Raw genomic sequence first — 25021 nt, forward strand, 5'->3', positions numbered from 1 at the left:
TGGATGTACTAGGAACTGATTCCTCAGTCTGTGATGATATAGCAGGGTACAGCATCTGTGGAGAGTTGCAATTTACCCAAGTCAAGGTAGTTTGGCAGCCTGTTGATGATTTTGTTCTTTTAGAGCTAGACTCAGATGGTGTTTTTGCTACTGTAGCTGTACTGTAACTTTCTTGAAGATCAGATCTCTGTACCAGTTTTTTGCCTCAGAAAAGGAGATATTTTGAGTAAACTTTATTCTGTTTATCTGCATTTGTTCTTTCCAAATAGGACACTGTTTAGAAAATGACGAATGGTCGCCTGAGCAGTTGGTGCATTTTTTAAAATCACTGTCACAATCTTTTGTTGTGTGTGTTTTCTCACCACAGTGAGCACACACAACAGACAATGTGCAAGTGTTCACACCATGTCCATATTTCTGGCATTTAAAACACCGCAAAGGGTTGGGGATGTACAAATCAACGTTACCATTGCAGTAACCTGCCTTGATTGATTTGGGTGCATTTGGTGCAGAGAACGAAAACAGGTACGTGTTAGTTGGAACAACCTCATTATTCTTCCGGCTTGAAAATCGTTTTACATCTATCACTCCTTGATTCTTCATTTCCGATACAATGTCAAAGTCAGTCATATCTGCAAATAGACGGTCTCGATCTCTTACAATTTTTTTGCTGGTGTTCAGAGTTCTATGTGCAGACACCTTAACCGGAACTCCAACAAACATTTCAGTGGATAGATTGGTTGCTTGTTGCTTTCTATTACATTCAAGCAACAGAGATCCTGAACGCAGGCGTTTCACATCTTTAATTTCTCCTGCTATTCCGTGGATACTTTTTGATATAGCAAACGGATTCAGCTTTAATGGAGTTTGATCAAGAGTCTCACGAAGTAAGAAACGTGGCCAATAATCAACAGATTTGGAAGGTCGCTGTTCATCATAATCAATGTCAAGTGGACGTTTCGTTTTTTTGTTGGGGGTTTCGTATTCCATGCTAAGTGGTAATGATTCGTCATCCGAGCTCCCCACCCACCACGGAGTATCACAAGGACAATGCTAAAAACAAGCGGATCTCCAGCTTGCAGCACCAAGGATACCCGGATGATATACTCCAGCAGAAAAATTAAAAGATTAATAGTTCCACCAGATTGGCCCATGAGCCACCGCCTTCTGGGCATACGACTCTAGGCAAAAACATACATAAAATGATGGGTTTGAACTAACAATTTCAAAATAGCCAAGCATGAAAAATCAAAGCAACAGTTTTATAAATTTTGAGCATTACATAGTTGTAGCTCAGGGCTTGGCGTGACCAGCCGATTGATAGAACTGGGCCAGTTCTACCACCCGTCTAGGTGAAGTAAGGGCCAAAGTGGTGTGTTGAGCAATGGGAGCAAAATGGTTCAGTCTCCTACTGCCCTCAACCACCAGACTACCGTCCTCCACCGACACGGGACGCAACCCACGGCAAACAGGTTGCCCAATTTAGTCGCCTCTTACGACAAGCAATGGGTAGCTGTGGACACATTCTGCCCCGGGTCCACACGGGAGAAGACCACTTGGCGTTACCCAGCACCCACCACGAGGAGGTGGCTCTTCATGGGTGCCGGTGAACATATTGACAACATTGATGATGGTGTTGGCAATGTGAAGTTTGATGACCTCAGTGATAATATTTCAACAAAGTTGAGACATTCTGATGTGTTAGCTAACCTTGATGAGAAACTATCACATCTATCGCCTGAGCAGAAAGTTCAGATGTCAGATTTGGTGTATGAATTCTCTCACTTATTTCCTGATGTGCCTGGTCGAACTGATGTTGTTAGCCATGATATAGATGTAGGTGATGCTGTGCCTGTAAAACAACACTCATATCTGATGAATCCAGTGAAACGTAAAATCCTATAGAAGGAAGTAAAAGTACATGTCAGACAATGACATTTTTGAGCCCAGTGAGTGGAGTTCACCACATGTGGTTGGCTTCTGGCAGGTTTCATTCACAGACCGTGAAAAGAAAATATCGGCATTTGGTACACCAGATGGACTGTATCAATACAAAGTGATGCCGTTTGGTCTAAAGAATACACCAGCGACGTTCCAGAGACTCGTCAACAATGTGACGTCTGATCTTGATAGTCTTGAGGCTTACATGGATGATGTCATCAGTTACGACATGGAGTGGGAAGATCATCTGAAAAGAACTTATGCTTTCTTTGAAAGTCTGTCTTGAGCAAAATTGACAGTGAATCTAGCCAAGTGTGAATTTGGGAAGGCACAAGTTGAATTTTAGGCCATGTTGTAGGGCACATTCAGGTACAGCCAGTTAATGTTAAGGTTGAAGCAACTGTACATTTTCCAGTACCTCTATCTAAGAGAGAATTCATGAGATGCTTAGGTATGGCAGGCTATTATAGCCAATTTCTGTCAAAATTTATCAAATGTTGTATCACCACTTACCAACGTTTTGGTGAAAAAGGTAAACTTTCAGTGGTATAGCAGTTGTCAGACTGCATTTGAAAAAGTGAAAGCCATACTCATGATTTCTCCAGCATTGCAGGCACCACATTTTGAGAAAGCATTTAAGTTGCAAATTGATGCAAGTGATGTATGTGTAGGTGCTGTCCTGATTCAAGAGGATGATTCGTGAATTGAACATCCAGTTTGTTATTTTTCAAAGAAATCTGGAAAGCATCAAAGAAATTATTCTACCATTTAGAATGAGACACTGGGTCTTTTGTTAGCTTCACAGCATTTTGAAGTATACCTACGTGCCACTACCTTGCCAACTGAAGTGTTTACTGATCACAACCCCTTGACTTTTCTTCATAAAATGAAGAACCAAAGACTTATGAGGTGGAGTCTAACCATGCAAGGGTCCAATCCTGTGATCAGACACATTAAGGCAATGGCAATGTGCCGATGCACTTTCCAGGTTGTAAATGCATTATGACTTGATGATGCTGTATGAATGTATTGGCATTATATCACAGTAATTCTTGCAAGATGTTTCTCATGTTATTTACATTAGATCATGTCATGTAATTATGTTAGTTGTATTGCTATGATTGCAATAGAACGTTTCTGTGAAACTCAATTTTCCTTAAGGGGGCGGGGGAGTGTTATGAGAGTGTATTTTCTGTATTAAGTGTTGTATTACTGATTAAGTAATATTTATTATTGGGTGACAGCGTTTAATGCTCTGAGTGATAGATATTATGGGTCACATTTCGTATCATTAATGTTCAGTGCTATTAGTATTTTAGCATCAGACCTTTAAAGTAGCACCTTAGCGTTACCTCCCTTTGGTGTGTTTGACCTGTCGATCTCAAAACATGGCAAAGGTTCCATGCTTCGTTGGAATATTCAGGAATCAGTGACTGTAAAGGCGGCTTGGTGTGTTGACACATGGACACATAAAGATTTACTGGCGTCAATCTGCCTGCCTCTCCTTCAACACTTGACCTACATAACTGTTGCATGACCGCTCGCCATGTTACATTCAGTATTACTGTTTCTCACTCTCAAACCAAGACTTTGGTGAGTTGACATTATATTTGTGACCCATTTCTTTAGATTTGACTGCATTGTACATAAAACCTCTATTCTGAATCTTTGTATCTTGCATTTTGGCTCAGTACAAAATATTTAGACTTCTCAATGTTATAGTATTCCCAGAAATTATTGAGAATCATGTTGCGTCATGTAACTCATTACGTTTATTAACTTCTGGCGTTTTACTTACATAAACATGTTAAAACATCATCCTTTTACAGTCTCAGTCTTCTTTTAGTACTTTGTTAGACCTTCTCGCTCAGCAATGCATGCCTGAATACGCCTAGGCACACTACCCATCAAAGTTTGTAGGTAATCGTGTGACAGGGTATCCCAATATTGGACAACCTCTGCCTTCATATCTTCAATATTTCTCAGTCCCTTTTGGTTTATTCTGTCCTTCATGACTCCCCACACATTCTCAATTGGGTTTAGGTCTGGGCTGTAACTGGGCCAGTCTAAAACTTGAACATTTTCGCCCGACAACCACTGTTTTGTGTAGCGCGCAGTGTGTTTTGGGTCATTATCATGCTGGAAAATCCAATCATCTTCATACAATGTTTGTCCTGTCGGAAGAAGGTGACCATTTAGAATGTCAACGTATCTTTCTTTTGTCAAGTTTCCCATGAAAACACACAATGGCGTCACTCCGCGAGCCGATATGCCACCCCACATGTGAAACTTCGGGCTATGTTTTGGTCGCTGGTAGATAGGTTTGACAGTATCTTTGGTCCAAATTTTCACACAATTAGGGAAAAGCCAAACAGAACTTTCATCCGAAAAGAAAACATTATCCCAATCTTGATTTTCATGAGCCCGACACCAGTTTAAACGGTTTTCCTTTTGTGCATCTTTCATCAACGGCGAGGGAATTCCACGTTTTTTGACCCAATTAAGTCTCTGTAAGTCCTGCCTAACTGTTTCATTGCATACCTGAGGACTTCCTCTGCTAATCATTTCATTTCTGATGTTCTCAACACTTTTCAATTTGCCCCTACTCACAATCTGCCCAAGTCTTCGGCGATCCGAACACTGAATTTCCTAGGCCGACCTGCCCCTGCTTTGTGCTCTACCCCGGTTCCTGTTTGAATATTCTTCAAAGTTCTGTATACTGTAGACAGAGGAATACCATGTCTACAAGCTAACACTTTAGCATCAGCCTCACCCCTTTCAAAATCATCTAGAATGAGCTTTCTTTTCTCTCTTGCTGTAAATTCTACCATGTCAACACAGAAAGCCGTCTGCTCAGACAAGGGAGATAACTCTTGACGTAATGAGCTGCCTTCTAAGCCTTCAAGAGTTGTCTCCCTTATTTAGTATGCTTAGTGCATAGTGAAAGCCCTTTTTCCAATCTTAGCATCATTAGAAAAAAAACAAAGATTTTCTCAATAATTTCTGGGAACATTGTATATGTTGCTGGTTCTGAAGGGATTTCTTATGCCTTTTGTCATGAGAAATTTTTTACCATAACAAATTACTATACCATTTTAAATCTCTTAGTCACGTGAGTTACAAAATTTGCTTACTAGGATGTACATTGTATAACAGTGGTCCCGAATCTGAGTATACTTTTGGCAAGCAAAAAATACATGGCACTTCCCCCGAGGAAGGGGAATTCAAGGAATTCTCATTTTTTTCCTACTATATCCACAATATTGCCGTCACGTGATCTAAATGGAAAATATCCATTAATTTTTATAAAATGTAATGAATTTACATATTCTTCTTAAAGATTTATCACATGTGGTTATCAGATATTACTGATTTAATATTTGTATAAAATGTCAGATATTTGGATGAAGAAATATTACCGTGTCAATCCTGCGTACATATATCAAACAAACGTTGTAGATTATGTTAAAATAGTTGTTCATTCCAAACATTTTGGCAAAAATATAATTTATCTCCCAATCAAGAACACGCTACCTTTCATAACTTAAAACTGAACGTACGTGTATGCATCATCCATACGTCCACCTTCCCTCTTTGTTACAGGAGGCTATTGTATGTAAGTATGTCCACAAACACTGACAGTTGGTGGCATGTCAGAGAAATGTGAGTAACAGTTTGTGATAAAGTAGGCCCACAAACACTGACAGCTGATGGTGTGTCAGTGAGTGAGTGAGTGAGTGAGTGAGTTCAGTTTTGTGCCGCACTCAGCAATATTCCAGCTATATGGCGGCGGTCGTAAATAATCGAGTCTGGACCAGACAATCCAGTGATCAACAACATGAACATCGATCTGCGCAATTGGGAGCTGATGACATGTGTCAACCAAGTCAGGAAGACTGACCACCCGATCCCCTTTAGTTGCCTCTTACGACAAGCATAGTCGCCTTTTATTGCAAGCATGGGTTGCTGAAGGCCTATTCTACCCCGGGACCTTCACGGGTAGATGGTGTGTCGGGGAAACATGTGTACAAGTGTGTGTTGATGCATGTCCACAAATACTGACAGCTGATGGTGTGTCAGGGAAACATGTGTACAAGTATGTGTTGATGAATGTCCACAAACACTGACAACTGATGGTGTGTCAGGGAAACATGTGAACAAGTGTATGATGATGCATGTCCACAAACACTGACAGCTGGTGCGTATCCGGGAAATATGAGTACAAGTATATGCTAAAGCATGTTAACAGACACTGACAGTTGATGCATGTCCTGGAAATGCGTGCGCAAGTATATGCTAAAGTATGTCAACAGGCACTGACAATCCCCTAATAGATAACAAAAGAGAAAATAACCTGTGTCGCCACGTGTTGATTGATGGTCGGAAACCTGAAGAAGTTTTCCCTCTGATGACTTTGTACAGCTGGAATTCACGACAACACACCAGTGTCTTCTCTGGCAAGATGGCCGACTATCTATAAAACTAAGTGTACCAGAATGAGGCAGAATTATTAGCCATTACAAGATAACCTTTAAGTTTGTACTGAAACATAAACATTTCTTTCAGTTAAACTGTAATGTTATTATCTTGGAACCTTTACAACCCTATCAAAACCCCTACAAAATGGGGATCATGAGGCTGGTACGTAGCAAACCAATTTGTTTGATGCTGACAGATATCATGTTGAAACCTAAAACCTAAAACAGATGCATTTATACCATTGTAGTGGTGAGGCTCTCTACGTTTTGACATCTCCTCGTAGTGCTTGAATATTGCTCCGTTTGGACTGATGGTATTGCTCTGTGTGAGCGGAAATTGGAGAAATGTCACTATGCAAGCAAAATATTAAAAAAGACATTTTTTTCTGAATATCGAAGACATGTTGTACTTGTTTTCACTAATGCAAATTAGCAGAAATTGTTTTAAAAGACTGAAATCCGTTCTTTTAAGTTGTAACAGTTGAAAATTGTGACTTTAAATGGTTTATCTATGTCTCACGACAAACTTTTATTACAACCTTTCTTTTGGGCCTGTAACTCACTAACCCTAACCCAAACTCACTGTTACTGATTTGTTTCGGTCGAAATTACGGCAGTTTTCGTTATTTGTATAAACTGTGTTGTTCTCTTTTTTGTAACCTTCTAACATATCTTTGATAGTTTTGCCGTAATTCATAAAGGTAGGAGGGCAACGTTTCTTCTGGCATTTAGTGAAATTGCGCCTAACCCTTAAAATGACTTAAAACAAGAAGAAAGCCAATAATGAAAATGAGATGATTAACCAACCTGCTTCATAACATAGTTCATATTTTAAACCAGCAAGTACTTACTACTTTATTTCGGAAAAGTAGGATCTCATTCAATGACAAAACTATCTTAGAAATAGAGAAACTGATAAAATGGTTTAAAAGTCAATATGCAAGTGAATGTGTTTATCAGATTTTTAACATTTCAAAATTTTCCGATGCAGACACGAAAGTCTAATACTGCTCGCTGAATCGAAACATAACATATGGTTCCAAGAGTGTACATAGAGACAACGAACTTTCCATCTAAAGTATAACACGTCTTAAATTGTATCTGATATGGTTGCAGCGTAGGCTTTCAATTAGAGAATGTTTCATTGTCTTCGCAGTTTCTCCGTCACAATATGAACACATAGGAGCAACCTCTTTATCAGTGGCAGTGTGTGAAAACGTTTAACCACACTGTCCAAGACGAAGGCTGGTGATAAGGACTTCTTACGTAGACGAATTGTCCGACTTTACTTCCCATATGGACAATCTGAGTGCATGTCGGCCTGAAGTCCCAGTATCTCGCACCTGTTAGTAGCTTATGGTGGACAGTCTAAGTACATGTCAGCAAGAAGCCTCAATATCTCGCACCTGTTGATCGCTTGTGGTGGACAATCTAAGTACATGTCGACCAGAAGTCCCAGTATCACAAAGATGTACTCTGAGTTCAGAAATGTATCCGGATGACAAGAATTTTTTATGGATGATCAACTTCTTTATTGCAGGGTAGCGACGTTTCAGTATAGATTCTTATACCGTTTTCAAGCGTGTGGGGAATGGCAGGGGGAGTACAATATATATACAGCAGAGATGAGCTGTATAGATGTAGAGATGGGGGTGGGGGGGTGGGGGGGAAGAGGGTGAGTTGACAGAAGCCAGAGTGGGATGAGTGGATTAATTGGTGGAAGCCAGGGTGAGTTGAGTGGATAAATTGAGACTGGGGGCCAGAGTGGGTTGATTAATTAGTGTTAATGATGCAGTTGAATGCCGGAGAGACAAAGACGCCTTGATCCCTGTTGATTGTTGGGTTGTGTCTGCGGATTTGTACTGCTTCAGCAAGTTTGCGTTGTTTGAAGTCATGTTTGTTGCTAGCAAGTGTTGTGACAGTGTCCCAGTTGATGTTGTGGTCAGGAAATTTGGTGATGTGTTCCGAAATGGCTGATTTTGTGTCACCTTTGTTTGTGGAGGTTTTGTGTTCTTTGATGCGTATGTTGAGTGGTCTGGATGTTTCCCCAATGTAGTTGCTGCCGCAGCTGCAGCTGATGTTGTAGATGACGCCTTTAGGGTGTTGTTGTTGTGTACTGTGTTTCCTACCGTTGGCCTTAATGATTGTTTTGAGGGGTGTTCCTGTTGTAAAGTAGGTGTCAATGCCTGCTTGTTGCTTGAGTAGGCGACTGATGTGGTGTGATGTTTTGCCGGTGTATGGTAGTGAGATGCGTATGGGAGCGGGATATTAGATGTATTAGCTGTATATATATTGTACTCCCCCTGCCATTCCCCACACGCTTGAAAACGGTATAAGAATCTATACCGAAACGTCGCTACCCTGCAATAAAGAAGTTGATCATCCATAAAAAAATTCTTGTCATCTTTATCTCAGCAACTTCTAGAATGCCTCTCAAACAGTTTAGAAATGTATCCGACTTTAATATTTCATAACCAGTGGTAGTTCTTGAAGCACTGTTTACCGATACGATTGCCGTAACTGCCATGGAGTAAATATAAGTGACTCATTATCATATTCGGAGAGTCGGAACACAGCATTTGAGAATATGTTATCGCTGTTTGGATAAAGCTGTGTTGTCCTGTGAAAATTTAAAATCCAATACACACGTCGGGTCAAGGCTAGCACGGTCTTCCATATAGATAAAGTCATACGAGTTCTCTCCCTTGTATCCTCTCCGAAAATTTAACCGAAAATCAGGCATGTTGTGGAAGGTGAGGCCTGTACCTCCGACACAAGCTATAAAAGTGCCCGTATCTCATTTCTCATTACAAATCTCGCTCAAAGAAAATATTGCAAGGACAAAAGCTCGAAAGAAAGTTAAAGATACCAGTACCTTTGCTGTTGTCGAGTCGCGCGTTCATTTCATGGCACAGTGTCACACACTGATGACAATTTGTGGGCCTCTAGTCCATAAACAGGTGCATATGCACTCACTTATGCTTCCTACTGACGCATTATCCCTTGTTATCCCTTACGACCTGCTTGAAATCGATAATTGAAACTTCGAGGCGAACAGTTTCCAAACAGAGCGAGTAAATAAATGAGTTCAGTTTTACACCGCACTCAACAATATTCCAGCCATATGGCGGCGATATGTAAAATGATGGAGTACAAAACAGTGACCAACATCATAAGCATCGATCTGCGCGACTGGAAACCGATGACATCCAAGTCAAGAACACTTGAGATATGTAATATGTAAACAACTGCTCCGCACATTGAAAACAATCGCAGGCGGCGTTGTCGGTGTTTCCCGAAATGGTTATAAAATTTTCTTGACTACGATCTTATTCTCAAATCCGGTTTCGAGCTCTACTTAGAACTCAGGCTTGGTAAATGGAGGTTATTAAAAAATCTGTGAACGTTTTCGCTAACTCATAAGGCCTGAGAAATTTTGAGATCATGATTCACAGCATTATTTGGTGTACAGCATAATTTCAAACGCGAAAGTCGGATAATTGCTATGATTATTTAATTTCAAAATAACATGCTAACGATCACTGATATCAGTTTTTCATGTTATTACCCATGATAAATCTGAAAAGCAGCCAATGAACCTAGAACCGGTTGGGATGTTTGCGAAACTCACACGAAAGCCTAAGTGCGCTTTCCGCCATATTGGATTGTGTTTACAAAATCTCCTCTCGCGAAGGACTGTATTGAGGCGTCTACATCACGAATATTCCATAGTCAGCTGTGACAAATGCATCAATAAATTACCGATACACGTTACCATGATATTACATCTGGTCTTTGCCGACAATATCAACAGTCTAGAAAAAATAAAACGAAACATTCTGGGGGTTAAAACAAAGCCTGCACTAGTTTGAAAGGTAAACAAACAAAAATTCCGATTTTACGTTGTGTAGCACTTTATAAACAAATTCCGACATCCAACCGGCTCTCCATTTCTTTGAATGGCTCAATACCTGCATGCATAGAAAGAGTCTCATAGCAGGAAAGAGGAATCTAAAAACAGATACAATTCAAAGATTTGTCTTCATAAGTGATTGTCAAAATTTCCGTGCAGCGTGACGCCATTACAGAAGCAAAATCACACAGGAAAAAACGGTAATTATCAGTGTTTCTGGCTTCTTCTCTTACTTACAATGAAAACGATGAAAAAGTTATAACAACACACAGATATTTCAGCAGTATCAAAGACAACAAGAAAAGAAAACTATTAATTTCAATTCTGATAATGGGGAAGATTATATATAATGAAACGTTTTCTATTCATGAACTCCATACTGCCCTTGATCAAACGCATGACACTGCTACAGGAGCTGATAACATACATTATCAACTCCTGAAGCACTTACCAGAATCCTGTTTAGAGACGTTCTTATCAATTTTTGATGATATTTGGACTTCCGGGAAATTTCCTCCTTCATGGCGTGATGCCACAGTAGTACCAATACCTAAACCTGAACGTGATCATATAGATCCATCCAATTATCGACCTATTTCACTAACTAGCTGTGTTTGCAAGACCATGGAACGCATGATAAATAATCGACTTGTTTGGTAGTTGGAAACAAATAATCTTATAACAGATATACAATGTGGTTTCCGGAAAAACAGAAGTACTGCCGATCACTTAGTGCGTTTGGTGAAAAATGCGCTGATTAATAAACAGCACGCTGTGTCTTGATCTTGATCTTGAGAAGACATGTGACACAAACTGGAAATATGGCATGGCAGGTAGTTTGAATGAATTCCTAGCCAAATTCTTAAATTACAGACAATTTCAAGTCCGCGTGGGTTCTACCCTGTCTGATCATTACAATCAGGATCAGGGTGTTCCACAAGGCAATATTTTGTCTGTCACACTTTTTAGTATAAAGATAAACAGTTTATCCAAAGTTTTAAACGATTCAATTGATGGATCGTTATTTGTGGATGATTTTAATATTTCTTGTCGTGGTAAAAATATGCATACCATTGAGCGGCAACTGCAGTTGTGTTAAAACAAGATTAATAAATGGTGTCTTGAAAACGGCTTTAAAGTTTCAAAATCGAAAACTAACTGCATACATTTGTGTCGTACATATAAACCACATAAAGACCCTGAACTATCTCTAGATGGCACACCAATTAAAGTTGTGAAGGAAGCTAAGTTCTTGGGTCTCATTTTTGACTCACACTTAACGTTTTTACCGCATATTAAGTCACTTAAAACTAAATGCCTGAAAGCACTTGACTTGTTGAAAGTGGTTTCAAATTCTAAATGGAGAGGGGATCAAGCTACCCTTCTCCACCTATATCGTGCGATCCCTCGTGCGTTCTAAACTTGATTATGGCTCCATCGTCTATGGTGGAGCCTGCAAAACCAACTTAAAACTATTAGATTCAGTCCATCATCAAGGTCTAAGACTTTGTCTTGGCTCCTTTAGAACTTCACCTGTTGACAGCCTGTATGTCGAGGCTGATGAACCATCTCTTGAGCAGCGACGTATAAAATTAGTTTTACAGTATGAAACAAAACTATATTCAAATGAGTCAAGCCCTGCATATAACTGTATTTTCAATCCTCTGTATGAGGATTTATACAATAAGAAATGTTCTCTTGTTCCGCCTCTTGGTTTAAGAATAAAACCACTTATTTCTGCTGCCAGCATTGAGCTGGAAAACATGGCTCCTTCCCGTCTTCTTTCTTCTCCTCCTTGGCAGTTGGTTAGACCACAAGTTGGCCTAACATTAACGACATTTAGAAAATCATAAACGAATGAATTACAGTATAAACAAGAATATAATCAATTGAACCATAAATATAGCAATTATAAATCCTTATTTACAGATGGGTCCAAGGACGGTGGCGCAGTAGCTTGTGCCACTGTCATTGGATCCAGAACAATATCTTCTAGATTACCAGACAACAGTTCTATTTTTACCGCTGAAGTTAACGCCGCATTAACAGCTCTTAAATATATTCAAAGACACCCTAAACGTAAACAATATATAATCTATTCCGACTCTCTTTCTTGCCTTCAGGTTATTAAAAATATTTCTTGTAAACATCCACTTTTAATTGACATTATTGAATTGTACAATAATCTTGCTACTTTATTAATGAATGTTGTCATCACCTGCCGCTGTGTCATGAGCTTGCTCAAGAGCAGTATATAGCTCATGTAATGAAAACACTTCATTATAGTCCTCACCTTATTTAAATTAAAATTGAGTTTTGTCTTCTCCTGTTGTTTCTGATATCTCTGAAACTCAGGGACGTAATTTGCTGATGACGAATTTTTGGCAAGAGTTTCGCCAATTTTATTTGCAATTTGACATTTGTCAGTAATTAAATTATCACTATATTTGAGATGGTGAACAGCAGATTTTGAACCTTTGCCTTTAATTCTTTGAACCATGTTCCATACTTTGGACACTGGCGTCCGTGAATTAATTTTGGAGATATGGTTCCTCCAAGATTGTCGCTTAGTTTGTTTAAAGGTACGACGCGCCTTTGCATTCAGTATTTTAAATCTGTTGAGGTTATGGACAGTTGGGTGATGGCGGAAATATTTCTCTACATTTTTCCTTGCTTTTATAGCATTTTTACAGTCTGTCGTAAACCATGGCTTTCGTACACGTGGAGTTGTAGAGGATCTTGGTATGCACTCATCAGCAATTACATTTAAAACGTCAGAAAATACTTGAATAGGATCAGCAATATCACTAAAATATTCGGGTTTTAGTTTAGATGTGCACTGAGTTAGGACCAGTCCGCCTTAGAAAAATTCCATCTTGTATAAGATAAAGAATCAGTCGGAGAAGATTCAGATAATATCGTTGGAAAGTGATCACTTCCACAGAGATCGTTGTGAACTGACCAATCAAATTCATTAAGTAAATTAGAGTCTGCAAGAGACAAATCCAGAGAAGAGTAGGTGCCGGTTGCAGGATGCAGATAAGTGCTTGAATCATAGTTAAAAATGCACAGGTCATTATTTGAGATAAAATCTTTCAGTATTTTACCTTTAGTGTTAGAATTTGTACCACTCCAGTGTGGATTGTGACCATTAAGATCACCCATTATAATGCATGGTTTCGGAAGTTGATCATAGAGAGCTTGGAGATCAGTTAATTGAAGTGTTGAAGAAGGCGGAATATACAGTGAGCATAATGTAAGGACAACATGAAGTGTAAGTCTCACTGCAACGGCTTGGAGATTAGTTGAAAGTGATACATGGCTGTGGATAACATTCTGCTTAACAAGGATTGATGATCCACCAGAGGCCCTATCACCCGAAGGTGAGAAATAGTGATATGCATAGTACTGACGTAAAGTAAAGTATCTGTCTGTTTCAGATGAGTTTCTTGCAGACAAATGATGATGGTGCCAGATCTTGGACTAACAGATGTAATTCATTATATATAATTAGTTTTCAATCCTCTACAGTTACATTGTACTATATGTTTTGAAGACATTGTCTTTTAGGTAGGTTGATTGGGGATCTACCCCTCACTTTCCTGGAGGGCGACAAGCTCTGTGTCCTGTGGTGGATGTTTTCTGACACATCCATCTCTTCGAGTGAACCATATTTATTGAATAATTTTATACGATTCACTGAACCCTTGGGTGGTCTATCTGTCTTTTTCCCCATTAGCTGTTCTCGGTTTGGCAGTACTTTTAGACTTTGAATTTATTTCAGATCGAGGATGTTCGGTAGATTGCGACAATCTGTGTTCTTCACCCTGAACTGTAGATGGCACACGGACGTTCACATTTGTTTCTGTAGTCTGAGTAGTTTGTTCAGGCGTGAACAGTTTTGGGTTATCAGTTTTAACTCAAGTCTGTTTGAGTCACACTTGATGAAGTGGATACTTTTTTGGTCATGGTTTCAGAAGGTAATCTGATGACTGATGCATAAGTCGTATTAGCTAGTGTTGATTCCACAACTTTTTAGCATCTGCAAAACTAACATTTTGAGTGAATTTCACTTTGTTTATTTTCATTTGCTTTTGCCATATTTTACATTCTTTGGAAAAAGATGAATGAGTGCCTGAACAATTTGTGCATTTTTTGACAGTGCTAGTGCAGTCTTCCGTTACATGAGACGTTTCACTACAATGAGCACATGTCACTGGCTGCGTACAGGTATTAACTCCATGACCAAATTTTTGGCATCGAAAACACCTCAATGGATTTGGGATGTATACTGCAACTGCCATATTACAGTAACCCACTTTAACTGACTGAGGGAGACTTGAATGAAAAAAGATATGTGTTTGTGGATATCAGTTCATTGTTTTTCCGGGTAGTAAATCGTTTAACATATGTCACACCTTGATCTTTCATTTCAGACGCAATGTCCAGTTCTGACATGTCAGCTAACAAGCGGTCTTTATCTCTTATGATGCCTTTGCAGGTGTTCAAGGTTCTATGGGCAGTGACTGAGACAGGAATGCCAGCCAATGTTTGCATTGATAACAGGTTGGAGGAATGTTGTTCAACTTCAGTGGAATCTTGTCAACAGTGTCAAGAACAACGAAACGTGGCCAATTTTCTCTTACAGTGGATTCATTCTCTTCATTGTCATTATCGAGTTGACGTTTGGTCTTTTTCGAGGGAGTTTGGTAAGCCATAGTGAGTTTATAATTGTTTCATCATCCGAGCTCCCCACCCACCACGGAGTATCACAAGGACAATGCTATAAACAAGCGGATCTCCAGCTTGCAGCACCAAGGAAACCCGGATGATATACTCCAGCAGAAAAATTACAAGTATAATCATTCCACCAGATTGGCCCATGAGTCACCGCCTTCTGGGCATAAGACTCTCGGCAAAGCTTTTGAAAAACGTATCACAAAGTGCCAACACCATATTTTCAAAAAGTTCAAGTGAAAAGGTTGTGCAATCATATAAAATCTGTGCACAGGGCTTGGCATGACCAGCCGATTGGTTGAACCGGGCCAGTTCAACCACCCGTCTAGGTGCAGTAAGGGCCGAAGTGGTGTGTTGGGCACATGGAACGCAGTTAAAAGCCCAGTTGCCCTCAACCACCAGGATCCCGTCCTCCACCGACACGGGACGCAACCCACGGCAAACAGGTTGCCCAATTTAGTCGCCTCTTACGATCAGTAATGGGGTGCTGTGGACACATTCTGCCCCGGGTCCACACGGGAGAAGACCACTTGGCGTGACCCAGCACCCACCACGAGGAGGTGGCGCTTCATGGGTGCCAAAACTTGTTGTGTAAATAGATGTATTTTAATTATTGGAAGTTTGGATTAGTAACTTGAATTGTTGGTGGATGTACCCTCAAAGGGGGTTGAAGTATTGTAAAGTTATTGTCCTCCTGAGAGGGAACATAAGTCCAAAAGCATTCACAGTCAATTTAAACTTTCCACTGTTCTTAGTCGTAGTATATGTGTATTTTTAATTTTTGGTTAGATGTGTCTAAATTGCTAACAGCTGAGGGGATGATGTAAATCCAACTAGGGTCCATGCAGGTAGCAAATGCATTGAAAGTCCCCATGGTCCCTAGTATGGTTATCTACCTTTAGTTGTTGGCAATCTATAGCCTGATGTTATATTGTATTGTCCGAATAGGGATATTAGTTTTATTAACTTTCCACGCTAGTTTTAATTCGATTTAATTGTGATATTCTAATTGTTTTACTGTCCTTCGTTGACAGGTTTTTATACTATACATACATTTCATTTCAGAATTACATGTTCTTGTCACGATATGGCTGAAACATTGCCGATGTGACGTTTAATATTAACTCACTCACTCACACTCTCACACAGATAATCAGAGTCATTCTGATTACTTACATATCATATTTATGTTCAAACGATAGTAGTGTTATGTGCTTCTCTATGCTGACAATTCCTTATAGGGACCTGTCATACCCCGACTTACTTATGTAAATGAGGACAATTTTGACGTCATACCTATACTCAGAGCTACGACTCAATCACGCGTTATACATTCGCTTAGCCTTAATCATACCAGAACTTTCACTCCAGTGACTTTGTTTTGTAAAATTGAGGTCAAACCTTGATGTATGAGTATACTCAGAGCTTTGACTCAAACACGAATCATCCAGGTGTGACACATTCCACTAACAATAATCAGACCAGAACACGGGTAGTGTATATTTACTACTTCTAAACCACGGTGTGTGAGAGAGAGTGTGTGTGCGGGGTTCGGTTCCTTCTGGTAAACCGGGTTAGCGCGAGGAGTTACACACACACACACTGCAATATGCTGCATAGCATCGACGAAACTGACTCGGACCTTATCACACACATGTTGGAATATCTTCTCACGCTGGCGTAATTTTTGTAATCTCTAAAGATTTGAAGTCAACGAATCAGGAAATTGTGATACAAAAGTGGCGAGCTTATATAAGCAAGATACCCGGAATGTGAGCCATATCACCGTTGTAATTATCTTAAGTATCAGTGCAAAGATTTTCGGGATACGTCTTTTAAGTCGGATTGCTGGACGGAAGAGCTTTATCACATGCTCGGCGAAGCACTCACATCTATCGTTGGTAACAATGACACAAACGCTACTTCGTGATTATTATGACCCAAGGAAACCCGTTCAGTGGATTTCAAAAGTTTATACACACGCTGCGACGGAACGATCCAAACATCAACCCATCCACCGTTAAAAGGTGGCTTAATGCTCAAGACGCTTATAATCTTCACAAAGGACCACGCAGGAGATTCAAGAGAAACCGTGTTATCGTTGGTGGTGTCAATGTGCAAGCCGACGCTAACAACGGTATAAAATACCTGCTTATCGTTATTGACTGTTTTTCAAGGTTCGTGTGGATTAACCTTGTTAAGAATAAAAGGTCAGATACCATAGCATCAGCAATGAAAACTATATTTCAGTCTATGAGGAAGGTTCCATTCACACTCCGAACTGACAAGGGGGCGGAATTCCAAAATAATGCGGTGAAACGAGTCTATAGTCAATATCACATTAAACATTTTGTAACACAGAATAGTGATATTAAAGCTAATTATGCCGAACGTTTCACACGAACGCTGAGAATCATGTTGTTTGGGTATTTCACTTATAAGAGAACTTATCGTTTTGTGGACATTTTACAAGACATGGTATATAACTATAACCACCGTCCTCACACCTCGCTGAAAGGGAGGGCACCGGCTGAAGTTAATCACAAGAATGAAGCCGAGATTTGGTTAGTTATTTACAACACTTCACCGCGTGTGAAGAGCGAACTTACGTCCTCATCAACGCACCAGCACCTCAAACCCAACGCGTTTAAAATAGGTGACCTCGTGCGACTTTCTACAAACAAGAGAGCATTTGAAAAGGAGTATGAAGAAAAATGGACACAGGAAGTTTTTAGAGTTGTCGCGAGCGCAGGGACGGCATCCCTATATACAAAGTCGAAGATTTACAATCAGAACCCATTACCGGTGTGCTTTATCAAGCTGAAATGAACAAATTTCACAAAGATCTGGACGAAGCGCTTTGGCGTAATATACGAGAGAATTTTGAAGTATAGAACTATGAGGGGTGATAAAAGCGGAAAGGGGAGGATCAAACAAGCCCTCGTTAAGTGGTATGGTTTTCCAATAAGTTTAATTCGTGGATAGACACCGACCAGATAACATAAATCAAGGGTTGCGGATATTCAATTTCTCCCTCGCACTACTGGCAATGAAAGATGTATGGATTGTTGCTCACAGTAACAACAGATTATTATTTTTCCCAGACAATCAACCACATAAGTTTTCACTGTATTTACAACAACCACTTCGTTTGGAAGGTCATTGGACAATTGCTCTTCGTGAATTTTATGCTAAACGAGGCAGAGGAGGAACAAAGAAGAAAGTCACAGACGACATGCTTTACATATACTGTTCTGTGTGCGAACCCATAATCGTAGATAGACGGTGAACGACGACCTCTGCTGCGACGGGTAAAGTCAACATCAGGCTCTGGGTATTTATCATGGAACATTAAAGTACAAGAACCGTACACTGTGGCCGTTCACCTTGTTAACAACACGATTCATCAAATCGATGTGTACATAACTGACATCAACAATGACCCAGCCGCATTCTTAATCGACGTGTCTTCACTAACACTTCAAGTTTGGCGATATCCGTTCCTGGTTTAGGAAGCAATACTACACATCATCTCCCTATATACTACGCGGATGTTGCGAAGGGAAAGGTCAACACCACCGAATTGTTTCACCACAACAATGCAACCGAACATAACCATCAATACCGAGTTAATACATTTAGCCTTAAACATGGATCGAGCATGATCACCCCAAGTCAACATCACCCACCGGGTGACCTACTTCATCCCCCACCATCCACCTTTGTTAAATCGCCGAACGAGGGTGAACACGTCATACCACAAGAAAATATAAGAATAGTGAGTCCTAGTGAACAGGTTGTAGACCAAGCAAAAGCCGAGATAAGGCGGAATCCCGAGTTGGTTTCGAGGGTGGTTGAGAACTCCGCAATGAAACGTGGTAATAAAAAATCAAAGCGAACAAAGACAGGTCGCAGTTCAAGGGGATCGTTCGCTCGGAAGAGGACAATCACTGCCACTCGTACCCAATCCAGGGTGAAGAAGGTTTCCGAGAGAAAGAAAACCTCAAAAAGATCATATCCGCATATAAAGAAGAAGAGGACAACAGAGGATATTTTTGGTTAAACATCTTGTCGGCCTTAATTAACGATGCTAAGTTCTTTACAGAAACACAACCTCCAAAACTCTCGCTGTTCAACTTACCGCCCACACAAACAGCAGTGGAAAGAACCTATCTTCAAGATTGTCGTCCTGTGTCACCGTTATCTGGAACAACAGCTCCCATCGAATTCCACGTCAACAGTCAAAACGGGTTAGAATACATCGACCTTAGACGGACGTCTTTATATGTTAAGTGTAAAATAACTCATGCGGATAATTCACAACTAATTCCCAATGAACCGTGCGGTCCAATTAATCTGTTTCTTCATGGTCTTTTCTCGCAAGTGGATGTGTGGTTGCAGGGCCGCCTCATCAACTCTACAACTAACCACTATCCTTACAAGGCTATGATTCAAACACTCTTAAATACTAATTTAATCAACAACAAGACGAAGATGTGGGCAGTTGTTTTTCAAGGATACTCCCGGTCAATTGGAGGCAACTGACCCAAACGGAACCAACACTGGTATGTTCTCCAGGTATGAGTTTACCTCGGAGAGTAGGACTTTTGACCTCGAGTCCTCTTTGATGCACGACCTGTTTCAAATGAAGCGTTACATATTGAACCAAGTTGATGTACAAGTAAAACTGTACAGTTCCACCCCGCAATTCGTGTTGATGGCTACCAAATCAGACACAGCTTACGTTGTGCAAATTGAGGACATAGTCCTAAAATTCATGAAAATTTGTGTAGATCCCGTGGTGATATGGGGTCATAACGGGACGTTGTCATCCACCCCAGCCAAGTATCCGTATCGCAGAACAGAGGTGAACATGTTCTCTATCGTTAAAGGCCAAACCAGCTTCGCTTGGGATAACATATTCCAAGGCATTCGACCAAAAACAGGAGAGACACGTCACAAGTTGCAGCGATTGGACGACAGATTCTGCCCGGGAGAGTTCCATTCTTTCTTGATGCATGTGAAAAGGCAACGGACAATCAACCATATGGTTATTTGTTGATAGGCTTTGCTACCTCACGGAGATAAATCTATCAGTTTAGAACCAATATATTCCCGGCCGAGGTGGACAACCAAAACATTCATCGACTGTTTCCTAACTCAGCAGCCTTCCTCCAACTAGTCGCACACACCCATTCCAACACCCAAAGGAAATTATTGTTACAAACTATGACCAATCAGCAGATGGATGCGTTGTATGAGATTTGTTCGAACATTCTGAATGGGAACGTTCCCATATCAGAGGCCCATAAAACTAAACTACGAAAGAAGAAAACGTATTTGCGTCGAATTGTGCACAAGTCGGTGAGTCGCTCGGTCACCAGAAAACTCCTACTAGGTATCAGGGATACGTTTATCATTTCTTTACTTGACGTCCATTTGTTTGCTAACTGTTCTAGTGAAGAGGGTAGCGACACAGAAGAAGTACAATGCCTTCATCACGAACCGAAGAACTGGTGCTTATCCCCAAGAGGAAATATGAGCAGTTATTGAACAAAACAACTAAAACCACACACAGAGCTCCTCAAGAGGATTCTTTTGCGGGTGATAAAAATGTCAACCTAGAAGAAGGAGAAGAGGAAAACGCCGTCGATGTCAAAAGTCCACCCCACAAGACCTGCATGAACCCACGCCCCATCGACAAAAACATCACCTCCTCAACCACGAGACAAAGAAAGCGAAGATACACGCCCCACACCTCCGTTCTGCAACGCTGGCTTCACTACTGACACCTGTGGTATGAACACCATGTCTCTGTGGTGGGATGCATCACGTTGGTGTATAACTATATGTTGTGTCATGTATGCCACAAACACCATATCTTCTGTGTAGTAACTTGTGTGTATATGTCTCTAGCGTTTGATTTGTATAGTGATGTGTGTCACATGTACCATTACTCTAGCTGTGGTATGAACACCATGTCTCTAGTGGGATAACTATATGTTGTGTCATGTACCAAAAACACCATGTCTCTCTGTAGTAACTGTGTATTGATATGTCACCACGTTGGTGTAATAACTACATGTTATGTTATGTATTCTAAAGTATCTGATGTACTGTTGTATCATCCTCTACCCACTTCATGCTCTGCGTTTGGTGTGGTATACTTTATATCGCTTTTTTTACTCATATAAATAAACCTTAAAATGTCCTGTGAGTGCGTCGTCATTTGCGATGGTGGAGGAACGGGGATAGTATGTCGTAACAACCCCACGAGTGATCATTACTTCACACCAACACTCACGCGCACAACCCTTAATGTTCATGTGAGTACGTCATCATTTGGTGTAATAACCATATAGACACACACACACACACACACACACACACACACACACACACACACACACACATGAAAGAAGGAAACTGTGAAGGAGCAAATTCACCATTTATTGTGCAATGGTATACAACTTTTATTAGAATAATATGTGTTCAAACATTAAACACCGCATACCCAACAATCTGCACATTCTTCGGTATGTAGGAATGAGTGAGGAATCTGATGCGTTTAAAGTTACCCGTGTTCTGTCCGCGCAAAATCAGATGGTTGGTGGTGTTTCACAGAGTTACGTGTGTGCTATAAATATCGGGTTGCGTGTGCGGCATTCCAAAAACTCCTCCTAAAATCACACAACCAGAACTCATGCAGGTAGCAAATGTAATGTACGTCCCCATGGTCTTTAGCATGGTGATCTACCTTCAGTTGTTGGTAATCTATAGCCCATTTTTATATTGTATTGTCATCTATAGTTAAACTGTTTTAGATTTAATTACTAATCTTAAATGAATGTCTGTGATATTTACTAGTTGTTTTACTGTTCTTCGTCAACAGGGTTTTAGTTTTTTACTTTCATTCATTTTACAATGTCATTCTTACTTGTTCTCGTCACGATATGGCTGCAATATTGTGACGATAAATATGAACTCACTCACTCACTCACAACCAGAACTGGTTAAGATATATCCTAACACATTTTTAACACCCAGTTCCCGGTTATATATAAATATTATCAAAATATACAAATGGGTAAACATTATTACTACACTTCCACATTCTGGTGTCGTGAATCAAACACGGTTGAGAGGATTGTGATAACATTTTTCATATCCAATCACCTCCGACTGGTTCGTTTTAATACCAGTTTCAGAGGCCTTGTGGATATTCCATCCTTTCTAATCTCGCGTTTACAGTAAAAGTAGGAAAGTCCGAGACGTCGCTGTCTGTATGTGAACACGGTATTTTCCTGAACCTGACGTTTTCCTACCCATGACTCCGTTGGTCTCTAAGAACGGCTTTATACGTTTCCACAGGATTTCTAATGTTGCGTTTGCTCAGTCCTTTTGAACTTATTTTAACACTTTGTCCGGGACTGTCTTGTTGTAAAACATATGTCTTGGAATTAAGGGATATCATTTGGCACCCTTGTGATTCCAGTTTAAACAACCCGGTAGTTCTTTTGTCTCGTTTGGAGGGTGATTCACAACACGTTCTCGGGAGAAAATGAATGTCAGCATCCGCTGCTATGTCATCCTGGTTGCAAAACCCCCTAATCATGCGCTGATAGTCGTTCCTTTTTTCGGGCTTTATGACATCGCTCAAACACGATCCGTGAATTGCGAAGTATAAAGAATCTGTATCCATCTGCAAAAGTTCAAAATCAGCTCTACTCACGAAAACGTCGAGGAAGTCGTAGTAAAACTCCAACATGTGTTGTTTAGCGTGCTGTAGAATATAGAATCCTAAAACAATAGGAAGGTCTAAAGTTTTTTTCGCGCGAGTGATCTCGAAGTCCTCGTCGTTTAACTGACACAGAGAGATAAAACGCGTGTTATTTATGTTCAATCTAGTGTTATCATCACCCTCCTGGTGTTTTGATTTGTCCTGCAGGATCCCACCATATCCGGAATTCCCGATCAGTTTAAAACACTCACCGAGCAGAACCAGATCAGGATCGCTGTCACCCATTCTCCGAGCGTGAGTGACCTTGTCCGTGAAGGGTGTTTACCGATTGATGAGTGTGGAACTTTACATGTGACAAACAAAGGAGACATCTCTGGAAAGTGTTCATAAAGATGTTGGGGGACATGAATGTCCACCTCAACCATCCCAAAAAAATCACCATTAACCACACCTTTCAATAATGATTCCGCAGTTATGGGGGATTTGTTCTCGTGCTCTACGTAGAACTGGTGCTGTTTATTTAATATAAATTCCCTCAATTTGGATTGTCTTTTTGCAAACGGAAAAAGTCACATTCCCACACAGAAACGAGGTTGTACCCGTTCGTCTTGATGTACTTTTCTCGTGATATGGTTCTTTCCAATCGCTCCTCAGGTGTCGAAACCCGTGAAGGTCCCGGGGTAGAATAGGCCTTCAGCAACCCATGCTTGCCATAAAAGGCGACTCAGCTTGTCGTAAGAGGCGACTAACGGGATCGGGTGGTCAGACTCGCTGACTTGGTTGGCACATGTCATCGGTTCCCAATTGTGCAGATCGATGCTCATGTTGTTGATCACTGGATTGTCTGGTCCAGACTCGATTATTTACAGACCGCCGCCATATAGCTGTAATATTGCTGAGTGCGGCGTAAAACTAAACTCACTCACTCACTCAGGTGTCGAGGTTGAAGAACTCTCTGTTCGGATCCGATAAGGTATTGATCTTTTTCAGATCCAACCAGAAAGCCTCGATGGATGGGAGCCCTGGTTCGTCCAATCGTTTAGCATCATCCAGAATATCATAGGGAAAGAACCCTTTACTTTTTCGGATTTTCATAGTTTTCAAAATGGTTTTCGTAACTAGTCCCAGGTGGAAGATATTGTGAAAGGTCCAGTATTCTAAACTTTTTGGTTGTTATGCAGATGTATTGGACAATGAAGTTGTTGGATTGAGCAACAACCAACCCGAGGATACGCGCTAGGTGTGATTTGACGAGGTTTAAGTCGTAGTTAGATCAGTTAAATCCCAAAACCGTAACCTGTTGACAGTAGCGATATACGGACTTGCGGAGTTGAATTAATTGTTTGAGGTGTAATTGATCCGCCCCTGTCCATTCGCTTGTGGTGGGAGAAGCAGCATCTACTTCTGCTAGCTCTTCCCACTCGTTGTATTCGGGGTGAATGTCATCCGACTCCCTCACTTTTTTCAGTAGTCTGTGGTAAACGTTGTGTTTCGACATGCGATCTAACATACCCTTCAAATGTTTCAACACTTCCCCGGCGATGTTCAAGCTCTTTAATATGCACGCTAAGCTCCTCGAGAACAGTGCAAAGTTTGTGTTCCATGCGTTTTCGAGCCTCATCAGCTATCTGGGTCATGTAACACACCATATCACCCAATAAAGTCCGCATATCCGCGCACACCATACATCGCTCTTCTGTATAATCCGGAACATTACTATACACACTAACCGATATTGGGTGGTGTTTTTGTGTCCACAGGGTGTTACTTTGATCATCATCATCATCATGGTGATGGTTCCTCACCAACAAAGCTTCCATGTCAAACATGATGAACAAATCGTAACACCTCATTTCCTCGTGAATATTGAACATCCCGCAACTTCTCAAAGACCGATTGCTTTGGTTTCATGTAATTTCAGGAGAGTTCGTTTTGAACACGGAGTTCTTTCGTGTCGCCGAGCAGCGGAAGAACTCTTGAAACAAACATCACAATGTCTGCATTTATAGCGATGCACGTACGAGTTGAGATTTGTGATGTAGGAAAGGTGTCCATCATAACAATTCATGTTTAAATCCGTAACACCGGGTGTGTGAGTCTCTCTCGTTGACAAATATAACGGAGTGCATGAATACCCAAAATTCTCTAAGGCAAACACATTCACGCGAACGTTAAACAATCTCTCAAACGTCGGCACATCATCAGGAACTT

The sequence above is a fragment of the Haliotis asinina genome, chromosome 5 (genome assembly GCF_037392515.1).
Source record: "Haliotis asinina isolate JCU_RB_2024 chromosome 5, JCU_Hal_asi_v2, whole genome shotgun sequence".
NCBI lineage: Eukaryota > Metazoa > Mollusca > Gastropoda > Lepetellida > Haliotidae > Haliotis > Haliotis asinina.